Source organism: Diadema antillarum, unplaced genomic scaffold (genome assembly GCF_040938485.1).
Source record: "Diadema antillarum isolate AM-2024a unplaced genomic scaffold, OU_Dant_1.0 scf00000140, whole genome shotgun sequence".
NCBI classification, from domain to species: Eukaryota; Metazoa; Echinodermata; class Echinoidea; order Diadematoida; family Diadematidae; genus Diadema; species Diadema antillarum.
Genome location: NW_027271029.1, coordinates 1778040 through 1791228, shown reverse-complemented (window position 1 = coordinate 1791228; position 13189 = coordinate 1778040). Strand labels below are relative to the sequence as shown.

Here is a 13189-nt window from a genome sequence, read left to right as displayed (position 1 = left end):
ACAGGAAGCTATCCACGATGTGAAATTCTCAAGAGATATCTGAAGGATGTAAACAAGCCAACCTCCCATCAGTTGCCATGCAGTTTCTGTTTTCTCTCAGCTTTCTGTCAGTGCACATTTTGTGGGTGTCCATTTCGTGATACTTCGGAAGTTTTCTTCGAGCATGTTATTCTTGAAGGTTTATTCCCATGCGGCTCTTTATTGCACGCTATGTATTAAGACCTCAACTGACAAAACCGATTCTTCACTTCCTGTGTACTCAATGCAGCACAAAGCCATTTGCGCTGTATATTCTCGACCTTGTAATGGACAAATAAAATCATATTTGCACATTTTGAAAGTTTCATGTTTTCAATTGATTGACAGTTGTTTCAATTTCAAGAAGGTTAACATGGGGGAGGGTATGTGCATATCATGAAAATCGAAAGATCAATACAACAAATATCAAGGAATCACCAGGGCATTTCTAAAAGCAAACACACAATTATCGGAATAATCAGTGTATGAAATTAAAATGCTGCATGCCTTGTAGAGCAGAGATGCAAGCAGTAGGCCTTGTTTAATTTTGGATATTAGTCTACTATTTGTGGTTTATACTTTTTACCTATGGCATGTTTGTATTGTGGGATGCTCGCAATGGGTTAATCATTGGTTTCTGACAAAACACCAGAGTAGATCATTTTAAAGGGTGTGTACAGTTCTGGTCGAGGTGAAGATTTAGCTTCTAACATTTTGTGAGATATTCAGAAACCACTCTATGAGATGTGAAAGAGCATGCAGTTCTAAGGGGTATCAAACGTTTATTTGATGAAAATCGGTTTTGAAATGGCCGAGATATCCAAAAACAAGGTGAAACAAAGAGATACTAATAAAGTTGGGGCATGTTGCCTTTTATTATTAGCACTTTTTTGAATATCTCAGCCATTTGAAAACCAATTTTCATCAAATAAACATTGAATCCTTCTTAAAATTACATGCTCTTTCATATTTCATAAGAGGCTTTTCATTATCTCACTTAGGAATGTTCAAAACATGAATCCTTACCTCAACCAGTACTGTACAGTCCCTTTAATGTAGAGGGAATGAAATGTTCCTTCAAATTTTGGAATGAAAACTCCAGTCAATTTGACAGTTCGCATAGAGCTGTTAACTATACACCTGCAGGCTTGATGTAAGGCTATCAGAGTGCATCACAGTGAAATGCATGTCACTGTGGCATCTTCTAGAGTTGGTAAAGCATTTGATTTGTCTCTGCCAACTGAATAGATGTGGAGCATTTGCAGCCATTTGTCAAGATGAGTGATAATCCAGAATGTGAGAGTGTGTGCATGTGTGCATGTGTTTGGGGGTAACAGTAACGTGTGCATAGTTTGGGGGTTAGGGGATAAAAGGAAAAAATAAGGCCTCAGCCAGACTAATCCCTAACTGTCAGGGGGATTAGCATTAATGTATAGGATAGGATTAGTAAGGATTCCTCCAGGATATAAAGTGTATCACAGGAGAGGGAAGTAAAAAGCAATGCTGCTGTTACTGTGAAGGATGTGGTTAACATTTAACTGTTACAACTTCCCTGGAACCTGTGACATTAAATCTATCTAAAACACAGCGAGTAGTTTTGGTATTAAAACCACTTGACAGGGTAAAAGAAAAAAATTGCTCATCTTCGAAATCATGTACAAGGAGATAGTTATATACAACATAGCTTCAGTGTATGTGCATACATATTTTAATAAATCCAATCATTTTGTTTCTATTGCATGGACAAGTATGATAAATAACACAGATATAATTACTGTAAAACACAATATTTTCGTGGCATGAAATTTTTGCGAAAGGGAGCCGATGGCCTTATTCGCAGCAGGGGCGGATCCAGGAATTCCGTAAAGGGGAGGCACCTCTACAAAATTAAAGGGGGCGCATGAGCCCCCATTTTTTATCTTTTGTTTAAACAAAAAAATAAAGGGGGGGGGATGCACCCAGTGCGCCCCCCTCTGGATCCGCCACTGCACAGCATGAAATTTTCGCAAGTTGCCTCCAATATTCAATGCATATAGTGTAGACAAGATCTTAAGCGTGCATTTTAACTCCGTGAAACTCGGCTCTTGCAAAATTTGCGAAAGCAAAATGCACGCGAATATTCCTCGTTTTTCAGTACATTTTCTATGTCCAACTGAATAGAAAAATTCAAAGAAAGTCTAGCCACTCCCCCTTTTCTTTTTGGCTGAGTTTTGGTTAAGTCAATTATATCATCATCATTGGCAAGAAGCATATCTTGATTGTCCAGGCATAATGAAAGACCTATTGACTTGCCTCTTTCAGAAAGCATGGGTAATAACATAAACAAGTCAAGGGAAAGTGTACTTTTCATTAAAAAAGGAATTCATGGAAATCTGTTTAAATTTTTTTTCATCTTGGTGTCCAACTGTGACATCACAAACTGTTGTAGTTTTCTCATTTAGCAATGGCTACAGTGAAACTTTAAACATTCTTAACTTTTGAACTGAGTGTCCAACTTTCCTGAAACTCCACTGATATGTTCTACTAATATTGACATTGCATTATCGCATCTGAATTTGGGTAAATGTCCCTTTTACTGGGGGTTGAACCCTTTGGGATACTTCCAATGCCCACACAGCTGATATTTACAAAAAGTTTCTCAGCTGGCATTTGGTCAAATTCCTCCTACAACCTGGCCGCAGCGCACAATTCAGGCAAACCCACTCCAGTGAAACTTTATGAAACAATGCAACAACAAAATCAGACCAAGTCGATACATTTAGGATTGACGGAATATTGTTATTTTGTAGACATCTGGTTGGATTGGCTACAAAAGCGGGTCAGCAGATGTGCTGATCAGTGAAGAAAGGCAGAATATACTGATAACTGACTTTAGCGAGAGGAGTGCCAGTCTATTCTGGGTGCAGAAAGGTCTGTGTTTTAACGTTTTAAAATCCTACAGGAATGTGCTGATGCAAAATAATGTGAGTAAACAAGCCTTTTCTTTGAGGATGGCAGACTCCTCTACATGAACAATACACAAGATTTCCTAACAAAGAAATGGTAGCCACCAGTGTGGGATCTCATCATTAGAACAGCCCACCCACCCGCCCCCTCTAAAACAAAGTGGGGGGGGGGGGGGGGGGTGGTACTATGTGATTATAGAGAATGTCAACATTCTTTCAAAACGATGGAATATTGTCCCTTTTATAATTTATACCAGTAAATGCAAAAGTCATACATTCAGAGTGTGATCAAGAATCATCGTTGGTAACCCTCTGCCCATACCATGTGTTCTGTCTATCTCTTTCATTACCATTGACACCTTCTTGTACACAATGTCAATGACTGTCAGGGAACTGTGGTATTCTGAGGGTTAAGAATCAAGAGACCTACCCTTCTGACAGGAGCAAATGTCAAACAGGGAAATATATAGCCAAAAAAAAGTGACTACACAGTTTAATCGCAAAGTGCAAACCTGGTATTGTCACACATTTCATAAAGCATGATTCATAGCATAAAAACTGGCTATACAGAGTACAGTGACAGAATATAGATTAGCTAATATCTTCCGAGATATGTTTTAAATGCACCTTTGAGGTCAAAATCCGTTGGCATACCCCAATCAAAAAGAGGTTCTACTTCTCTCATCAGTAAACCAGACAAGAATCACATCCTCCAGAATTATCAGGATCTACCAAACACCTGCCCTAATCAAGGCCCAGACTGAGCTCACTTGAATTATACAAGAGTCTGTCGCCTGGCAGAAAGAGAGGGGGGGGGGGGGGGGGGGAGAGAAACAGGTGATCAGAGGTGACGGAAAATTGTATCAATTAGCTAGCAGAGTGAGTAGCGATTTGTGAGCCGATGACACAGAATTGCCCGCGGACCTTTACTTTCAACTCAGCCTGAATCAACAACTTCCGTCAAACCCGAGGAATCAGAATTGACCAAATTTCTTCTTCTTCTGTTTTTTTTTTCCTCAATGGAGTGCAGAACACAGTCAAAGTCTACTTTTCCTTTTTGAAAATTTATACTCTTTTCTGAAAAAGAAATTAACAAACCGGCTCTGTATAATTTATGCAAAGCATGACTGCCACAAGTAGGTCATAAAGTTTCTTTACACAAACATGAAAAACAAAACTTTCGAAAACTAGCAGCACAAATTTTCTGCGGTTACTGTGGTGATCTCTCGCACTGTAAAACGAGGAATGCTCGCAAGCATTTTAATTTCGCGAATTTCGCGAGCTCCAAGATTCGCGAAATTAAAATGCACATGAAAGTTCTTATCTACACGATATGCATTGAATGCCAGTGGCAAATTTGCGAAAATTTTATGTCACGAAGAAGGCCGTAAGCTCCAATTTGCGAATATATTATGTTTTACAGTATGACTCCTATTTTTTCTTATATTTTACAGTATGACTCCAATTTTTTCTTATATTTTGGCCTTTCTGCATTCTTCTATATATCCTATTCACATGAGTGACAATTCACATTGCCAAGTATAGCCATAACATTACAGTAAATGATGGTGGAACAGAGTTTTTCAGTAGGCGTGTCTTCATCAGCCCGAAGTTTCAAAATAGCGCGCTATCTTGCGGTTACCAAACTAGTCCGATGTCAAAATAGCGCGCTATCTCTGTAGTGAAGACGCAGATAGCGCGCTATTTGATCGGGAAAATTTCCCCCAAAATCTTGGTCTAGTTCGTCAACTAGAGCGCTAATTCGTGAAATAGCGCGCTATCTTGGGTGCGTCTCCATCAGCCCGAAATTTTCTCGATCCCTCCACGCTTCTGGTTAGCCAGCTGGCAATGGAAAGCGCATGTACAAGCAGCTAGTGATTGTGTATAGTACATTACACGCACGGTGTATTCAAGGATCACATGTGTGTACTATAGGCCTGTTGTTGTCATCTTTAAAACCAGGGAGGTGATTTCTCTCACCTCCCTATTGAAACTCAGTGCCGTGCATGCTAGCTGTTCTTTTGTAAACTTCTTCTGGTCCACTCTACCTTAGCTGAAGATTCTTGCAGATTGTGTGCATTTTGGATTTGTTTAAACATTGCAATTCGTTAATTTCATTTTCATATAAGATGCCTCACTGGACAGAAGAAAGAGCACCGTTATTAATATCCCTTTGGAGAGAATTTGCTGTACTGCTCACCTCCCTGGTTGTAGAATCGTACATACGGTGATATAGGAGATTTTGAGCGGGGAAATCCACTTTCGAACCGCGAGCCAGGCAGAGTAATATTGCAAAGTGCGCATGCGTTAATTTTCGGACTAATTTCCCGAAGCAGGCTGTTCGAGCTGATGAAGACGCACATTCGCTGTATCGGGCTATTTTCTAAGACCGCAAAATGTCCCGCTAGTTTGAACTTCGGGCTGATGAAGACACGCCTAGTGACATCCCTATCCACTGCCAGGAGGTAAAGAATCAATTGGCAACCACAACAACAACAGTTTGGAGATTGGGGGGGGGGGAGGGGGGTGGAGGAAATGAGACCGACAGTCATTGATTTAAATAGTTATAGGAATAAAAGGAAAATCTTTTAGATAGATGGGAAGGAATTCTTGGCTTATCTGCAGACTTCATCTACTTAGCTTCACACTTCTATGGATGCACATCTCGAAATCTCGGTCGGACACAACCAGCACTACATATATGACTTCTGATTTACGTTGTATAGTTTTCTAACACCAAATCGAGGCCAAGGGAGGTAAAGAGGGGGCCTTGATGGGTTTCACACTCTGGACATATATTACTAACTAGGAACTTGTTGGCTATCACAACATGATTCTACGGACCGATTCTACATAGCTCAGACTTTGCACAGTGTTCAGATCATGAAATTAGTTTTCTTGTCAACTGCCAAATGTAAATGCCATTCCATGCAACAGCTGTGTTACAAACTCCAAGGCCAGCCAATTAAAAAAACACTACTAACAAATACGCTCACATGAAAGAGTACATACGTATGTGCATACACCGTGACAACATAAAAACAATGTCAAGGTAAGCTCTGCCCCCTCAATTTAGATGTTAACCGATTGAGGACGGGCTGATTTTGCTACAACATGCATTTCCCATAGACACCTGCCTGAGTATACTCGGGACTAGTCTTCAACGGGTTAAACTGCTTGGATTACCCATCAGGAATAGAACAGACCTCAGATTTAAAGAAAAAAAACACCTTGAGATGACTGGATGTACATATGATATGATACTGTAAAAATTTGGTAAAAATGTGATTCAAGTTTGAGTTCAGCCTTCAAACAGAAAAAAAATACTAACTCATTGGCATGACATGTGTTTCTAAACAAAACTTCAACCAATTAGATGTAAAAACCCTGTGTGTCAGTAGGTGCATTCATATCCCGGTAATTTGTAGGCATCATTCTCGTTGGCAAAATACCACGGTAATAGATACCACGGTGACTAACTTGCTACTGTTTTCATTCATGAAATACCATGTTATTTCTGATAAGCACTGCACATGCACATATCTCCTTCTAGGAGAAGACAGGAAATGTGCCAGTCAGGTAACAATCATGAAAAATACACCACTGTATAGGCAGTGGTATTTTTGTCACCGATTTACATCCAAATCTCATCAGTACATATTTCGCGTGAAGTTTGACTTACAACCATAAATACCACAGTATTTTACAGTATATTTTGTGGTGTACTTCATGGTGTATTTGCATTCCCATGACGAAATACCACGGTATTACACCAACAATGTTAATGCACCCCAATGTTAGGAGCGGAGGGATCAACGCAGACCATGGAATCTGTCACACCTGACTTGTTCGCCATCACAACTGCTCATTAAAATAACTGTCTGCACCCACACTTCGGGTGTAGTCACAGGATGCAAGGCCCGTTAAGCCTCAATTGTCAGGTGATTATCCTGTATAAAGCCCATTAGAACCAACAACTGCCCCTAAAGATTCAATACTTCTGCGCTAATCCCTTGCCCTCTTCAAAGGAGGGGGGCAGACGGCCATTCTTCAGTAGGTAAAAGTGGGAGGGGAAGGGGGGCTGAGAACAGAGGGGCCGGTGAGTCCTGAGTGGTCTGGGGAGGAGATTAGGCAAAAATTGGGTCTCATTTCCTGCCTCAGAGGAATTATAACGAGTAAGACCAAGAGACACATCTCACTAACACATTTGTCACAATATTCATACCAAACATTGGTAATGATTAAAATCTCGGTCTGAAAAGAAATAGTTTCGTACAAGTCTAGTTTAATGCTATTGCTTCTTTTCTACTGCCACAGTTCTTTCCAAGCTGCTGGTGAACAGATATAACCAAATAAACATCAAGTCATTTCTTACTTAGGATATGATATAATTGACTAAATATATATTGGTGTTCAAGATAGTACAGTTTGCTGTTTTGAGGTATAGGCCTAAATTCTTTAACACATTGTTCATATGTATTTTTTTTTTATGGGCGGGGGGAATGACCTTCTCTGAAGAGAAGGAAATGTATCTTGATTGAAATAAACACAAACAAAGGGAAACTGACCAACTGACCATTCGTGGAAAATGGATTGAAATAACATACAGTCAACATCCTGAGGTGTTTACAGGATATGGTAGATCATGTTAATTTCTCTTTATCATCAATATCTTCTTCTTCTTTTTTTTCACAATCAGCTGTGTAGATGCCTCTACTTTGATATATAGGTAACCCATTCCCTGCAAGATTTGAAAATCCTAATAGACTTCTTAAAGGACTCCACAAGATCCAGTAGGCATACGCAATGGTTAAAGGAACTCCTTGAGGGAAATTCTCTAACACACCAGCTATATCCTAAAACTCCTCAAAGCTGATTGGATATTGCTATGGAAACAATTATAACACTGTATGTAACAATTACTGCAGACTTCCATCACAGAGGGACCCCATATCTTTGCTAAATATCAACCCTGTTCTAGTACGGCACATGATCCAGGCTAATGTTTATCTCTAACAGACCGCATTATCATGTGTCTGCAAAAACAACCATGATGTTGCAGTTTGAAATTAACATTCAAGACAAGAGAAAAACAAGGCAATGTGAAGAAATAGTTAACAGGGTAAGGTAATGCAGAGAGAGCAAGACAGAAATTTGGAATGCAGGCACAATATTCAACCCTGCAGTATTTTTGCAGTACAAGTAAGCCAGTTTTCAACCCAACTTTCTTGCAAAGTTTCCCTGACATCTAAAGTACAGTTGTGAGAAGGTGAAAGTAGCAAATATTGCTTGATATACTGTTACCTGGTATGTCCCAAGTTAAATTCCAAGTATAAAACAGCTTCTATATTTCAGACTTATGTAAGACATCAGCATACATATAACTGCTTTACAGTAAAACCAGAAATGTTCATGCGCATTTTAATTTGGCAAATTTCACGAGAGCCAAGATTCGCAAAATCAAAATGCACGCAAAAGTTCTCGCCTACACTATATGCATTAAATGCTAAAGGCAATTCTCAAAAGAAAAAAAAAGAATAATGCCGCGAAAAAGGCTGTTGGCTCTTATTCGCGGAAATTTCTTGCTTTACAGTACTTATGGGAGCCTCGTACAGAATCACAGAGACTTGGCACCTCGGCTTCCTCCCCCTTTCCCCTATTCCCCTCCATCTCTCTTACTTGTTTTCTTGGAGAATTAACCCTGTCATTGCTAAAGACTGGTGCATCATGTGTAAAAGCAATCAGACTTTGAGACCATGGCACTGAGGAGGTTAAGTTGATTTCTCAGACAGGGAGTACCCTCAGGGAGGCAACAGCTTGTCAGGCTCATGTTGCCTGGCAACACTTGATGTCATCATAATATGGGGAGTGATTAACCTGCCCTCATATATGTTACATCAACTTGGGAATAACCCCCACGAAGAAATTAAAATTCCACAAATACTGTAATGCAAATGACAACAGTTTGATCAAAACAGTAGGCAAAATCCAAATAAAGGTAAGGAATTCATGATAATCTGGAAGACATCTTACTTGTATTAATATCTTTCTGAAACTTAAGAAAGTTGTAAAGAGTTTACCATTTGGAGGTGAAACAAAAACCCAGCTTTAGTGCTTCAAAATAGTTCTAAACTGTGAGTTGGGATAGAAACAAACAATGTAAAAATTTGAATCAGTATAATTAATGTTAAGTATTGAATATACAAAATATGAACAACAGTTATGATAAAAAATGTTTCTAGACTAAAATATCTACAGTTATGGTTTACTGAGAAAAACAGTGATATCTCCTTATATTTTAGGCTTTACTGCAAAATTTTTACATGGTAGGATGTTTTGTGATACAACTGACCTACACATATGCATCAAATGTGATATCTTGAACCTTTTTTAAATCACTGCTCCCACTGGTAAACAGTACCTTTAATCATTGGCAATAGTACTGTCAACAATAAGTTACACAAAATTTGTGTTATTATGTGCATAATAGTATTTCACATAACTGATCCCAAAGCAAATCCAATATTCCAAAGATTCTTTACAAAAGATTACAGAATGTCAAGTGTGTGTGATTAATACTAATATTCAATTTTCTATCTTTATTCAAATGTACAATGATTAACTTATAGGCCTATACCATAAGGTTTTGCATATTTGTTGATAAGTGCAAAATCAAATCTTGTCTATGACATAATGATGACATGATCATTTTGGGACACAACATCCATTTCCATCCATTTCAAGCTTAATCGCTTACGATGGTGGTCTCCTGCATTCAATTATCTCTGTTGTTTACTGAAAAATACTGTATATCTTATTTTATGTTTCTGTGCATCTACATTGCTCAATGCAATCACCTATGTGTATCTATTTATGTACTGTTATCGATTTATTTCACTGCACTTGTTATTCTTTGTCTTTGTACTTTTTGAAGTTTGCATTCAAATTGCATCTGACTGAATGCAGAAATAAAAGCAAACAAACAAACAAACAAACATAATAAATTTATATACATATGCAAGCACATGATATGTATGCATTGTCTGTATCGTGCTTATATGACTTTTGTGTATATGCACATATTAATACATATGAAATACAGGATATACCTCTGAAATCTTTGGCACATAGTTCCCTCCAACATTGCTTCAGGCATCCTACAGTGCTTGTCAGGCAGATAGTGAGGTAATCATTTGTGTCATATATTTGGGTCAGGAATGCACTATCTTTCCCCAATCAGGCTCAGTGGCCCTCAAGTGAACCTCAAGTAAGTAGCGTGCAGTGATGAACATTTGTATCAATATGTCACTGCAACAACATTTGTTGCTTCCCTTATTGGCCAAAATATCCTCCGTTACAACATCCGAGATCCGCTTCTATGGTGTCAAGGCAACAAAACCTCCATGTCATAATATTTGGGTTATTTATAAACTTTGCCAAACTTTACCAACAACCCTAAAAATTTGGCAAAGATTGACTTGCAAGCTTTTCATAATTTTAAAGAACTGCCCCCCCCCCCAAAAAAAAAAAAGTTTCAAAGGTGATACAAAAACACACAGAAATAAACATACATGTAGCTTATGAGGCCACATTATATAAAATCTCTCAAAGAATAATTTTGACTAAAACTTCTGACATGAATAGTTTCTATATCTAATCATCTATAACTTGTCATCAGAAAAATGTACATGTTGTGTGTCAACTTTTCTACATTAGAACAGATTTTGCTGAAGATGGTTTAATGCTGGTAAAAAGGAGAATGTAGAGAAATCTGCATTTGTATCATCAACCAATCATGAAAAATCTTCTGCAATTTACCGCAAACACTTTTTCAAATCAAGTTTACTTGGGCTTTAAAGAGCTCGCTATTTACATCATTGCTACATGGGTCTGCAGCTGCCAATGTGTGTGAATGTGCAAAAGAATGTACTCTTGCAATAAATAATTCACTACTGCCAGCTTCACACTGAGAATGATCAATTCATGTGTGAAACATCGTAATGTCTTACAACACTTCCAATGAACTGGAAAAAAAAAGACACCCTACTCTGTCACTGGCAAACTAGGAACCATTTCTATCTTTCCATCCTACCTGCCACACGTTCGAAGATGAGTCGATCACCTGAAATGCTGTGATAGGTAAACCTAATTAGAAACATCATCCTGCTAAGACCCAACCCCTATTTGGTTTAAGGCTGTACATCCAATAAAGATTCAGGGCACACACTTTTGGTACTGACAAAAAAAGAAAGTTACTCCTAAATTTTTCATAGGGTTAACTGAATAAAGGTTAGAACCCTCTCATTAGAAGCATGCTAAGAAAATCTCAACACAACATAGGCACATCATCCTTAAACTGAAGAGTCATGTAACAAGTTAATCACTTTATTCTCTTGACGGTTTTCATGAAACACTCTTAAGCGAGGGGGAGATTCCCTCGGCCTTCCTCAGGAAAAGAAGTAAATTCTAATAAATATGTTTCAAATTTCCAGTAATAGATTAGATTAATGCGCTAGTCTGATACCTCAATCTGGTTTTGCTTTTACAAGAACATGCCACTGTAATATACTTATCATGGCTATGATTTCTGTGAAGAAATATCTAGAAAATGATTACTGGCATTTGTGGAATCTATCGAGCATATCAATGTCCTGCATGACTTTTGTCGGTTTATGCGTATTAATGATGCGCATAGGTTCAATGCTTTATATACATATTGCTTCTTTATTGTGGGGTCCACTGAATCAATGATAGCAAAACACTGGCCTCAAACAGGCATGTAGAGTAGGCAAAGAATAGCTTTATTATCACACACACACATGTGGTGGTTGCGACAGGGTGCACACGGGGGCCAGCGACATATCGCTCTACGAAAAGATCCACTGCATTGAGTGATATATCATCACAGGGCGTCAACCGAGCAAGGAGACTACACAAATGTTATCCAGTCATGGAGTCAGTAGGAATTTTTGAGATGATAATAGATGCCAAATATGTTTATGAATGGTGTATCTGTCACACAGCAAAAAACAAACTCCCCACCTGGTGGCACTCTATAAAGATATCATGTCTGTATTATATTCCTATAAGTATTGGAGGACCTAGAGCACTGTAAAGTCATCTCCGAATATGTCAATGACACAATTGAAGTTCCTCTGAGAGCACAGCATAAACATATTTTCCTACATCTGCATGAAAGAATCTGCATATCTCATGAGTATCTCAATCTGATGTCAGTTTCCATGGAAACGGGAGGACTGCATAGAGATGTCACTGTGCAAACGTGGAAGCATTGATAGCTCCTTATCTCTGTATGCTTTGCCATCAGTAAATCAAATGTTTGACCCTGCCACAGAGGGGGACAAAAAGTGCAAACATGGTCGTATATCACTGCAGGGCTGAAGACAAGTCCAAGGAATCTCAAACTGTCAGAAAGTTAGATCAAGTTGTTCTAAAGTATGTTGCGAATCATATTCAAATTATTCAAACCCAGTATTTTATGGCCATTTCCTTTTTTATTTTCTACAATCCAGTCATTTGAATAGTTAGCCAAGTGTATTACTGTATTTCTTTTTCATTAGTTCTGTCTCTAGAGATGGAATTTATTTTGTATCAGCATGCAATGGAACTGGAATGTAAAATAATAGTAATTTAATGAATCAATAAATCTATTGATTCATTCTATTCATTCATTATTGTGCTCATTTACTCTGGAAATTCAATATATATAGAGATAGAAAGCAAAATAAACCTGCTTACAAGACTAGATCATTAATCATGAGAACCACTAAGTTATACAGCATTATTTCACCTTGAAATTGACGTGATGATTTGGAATTATTTCTTCAATCATTCATCGATCACACTACAAACAGGAAACTCCCTTTCATTCAGACCCCAAAACTGTAATATCACTGTAGCTTAATTCCTGCTGTTATGGCGGAACCTTGCCCACTCACTACCCAGATTTGTGTCATCTCTCATCACATACTCAGAAGATTTGTCTATTTGCACATACCCATGGAAATAACCCTGTGTAACTTGCCAATGGTCCCATCTACTCACACCTCTGACCTTGCCCAAATATTGTTGATCTGTAAGGGGCCACCAGATGGGAAATAGGCACCCTGCGCATTGATACATGTTACTGATGTGTTCGATATTGGTAGTCACATGTAAACCAATTGTGGTTTCTAAAAAATCACAGCACCATGAAATTTTGCACA

General features: G+C 38.4%; 1 protein-coding gene across 1 annotated transcript in view; it reads right to left on the bottom strand.

The window, feature by feature from the left end:
- Positions 1 to 13189, bottom strand: part of LOC139721224 (uncharacterized) — a 155688-nt gene that overhangs the window by 113166 nt on the left and 29333 nt on the right. The window lies entirely within an intron of this gene.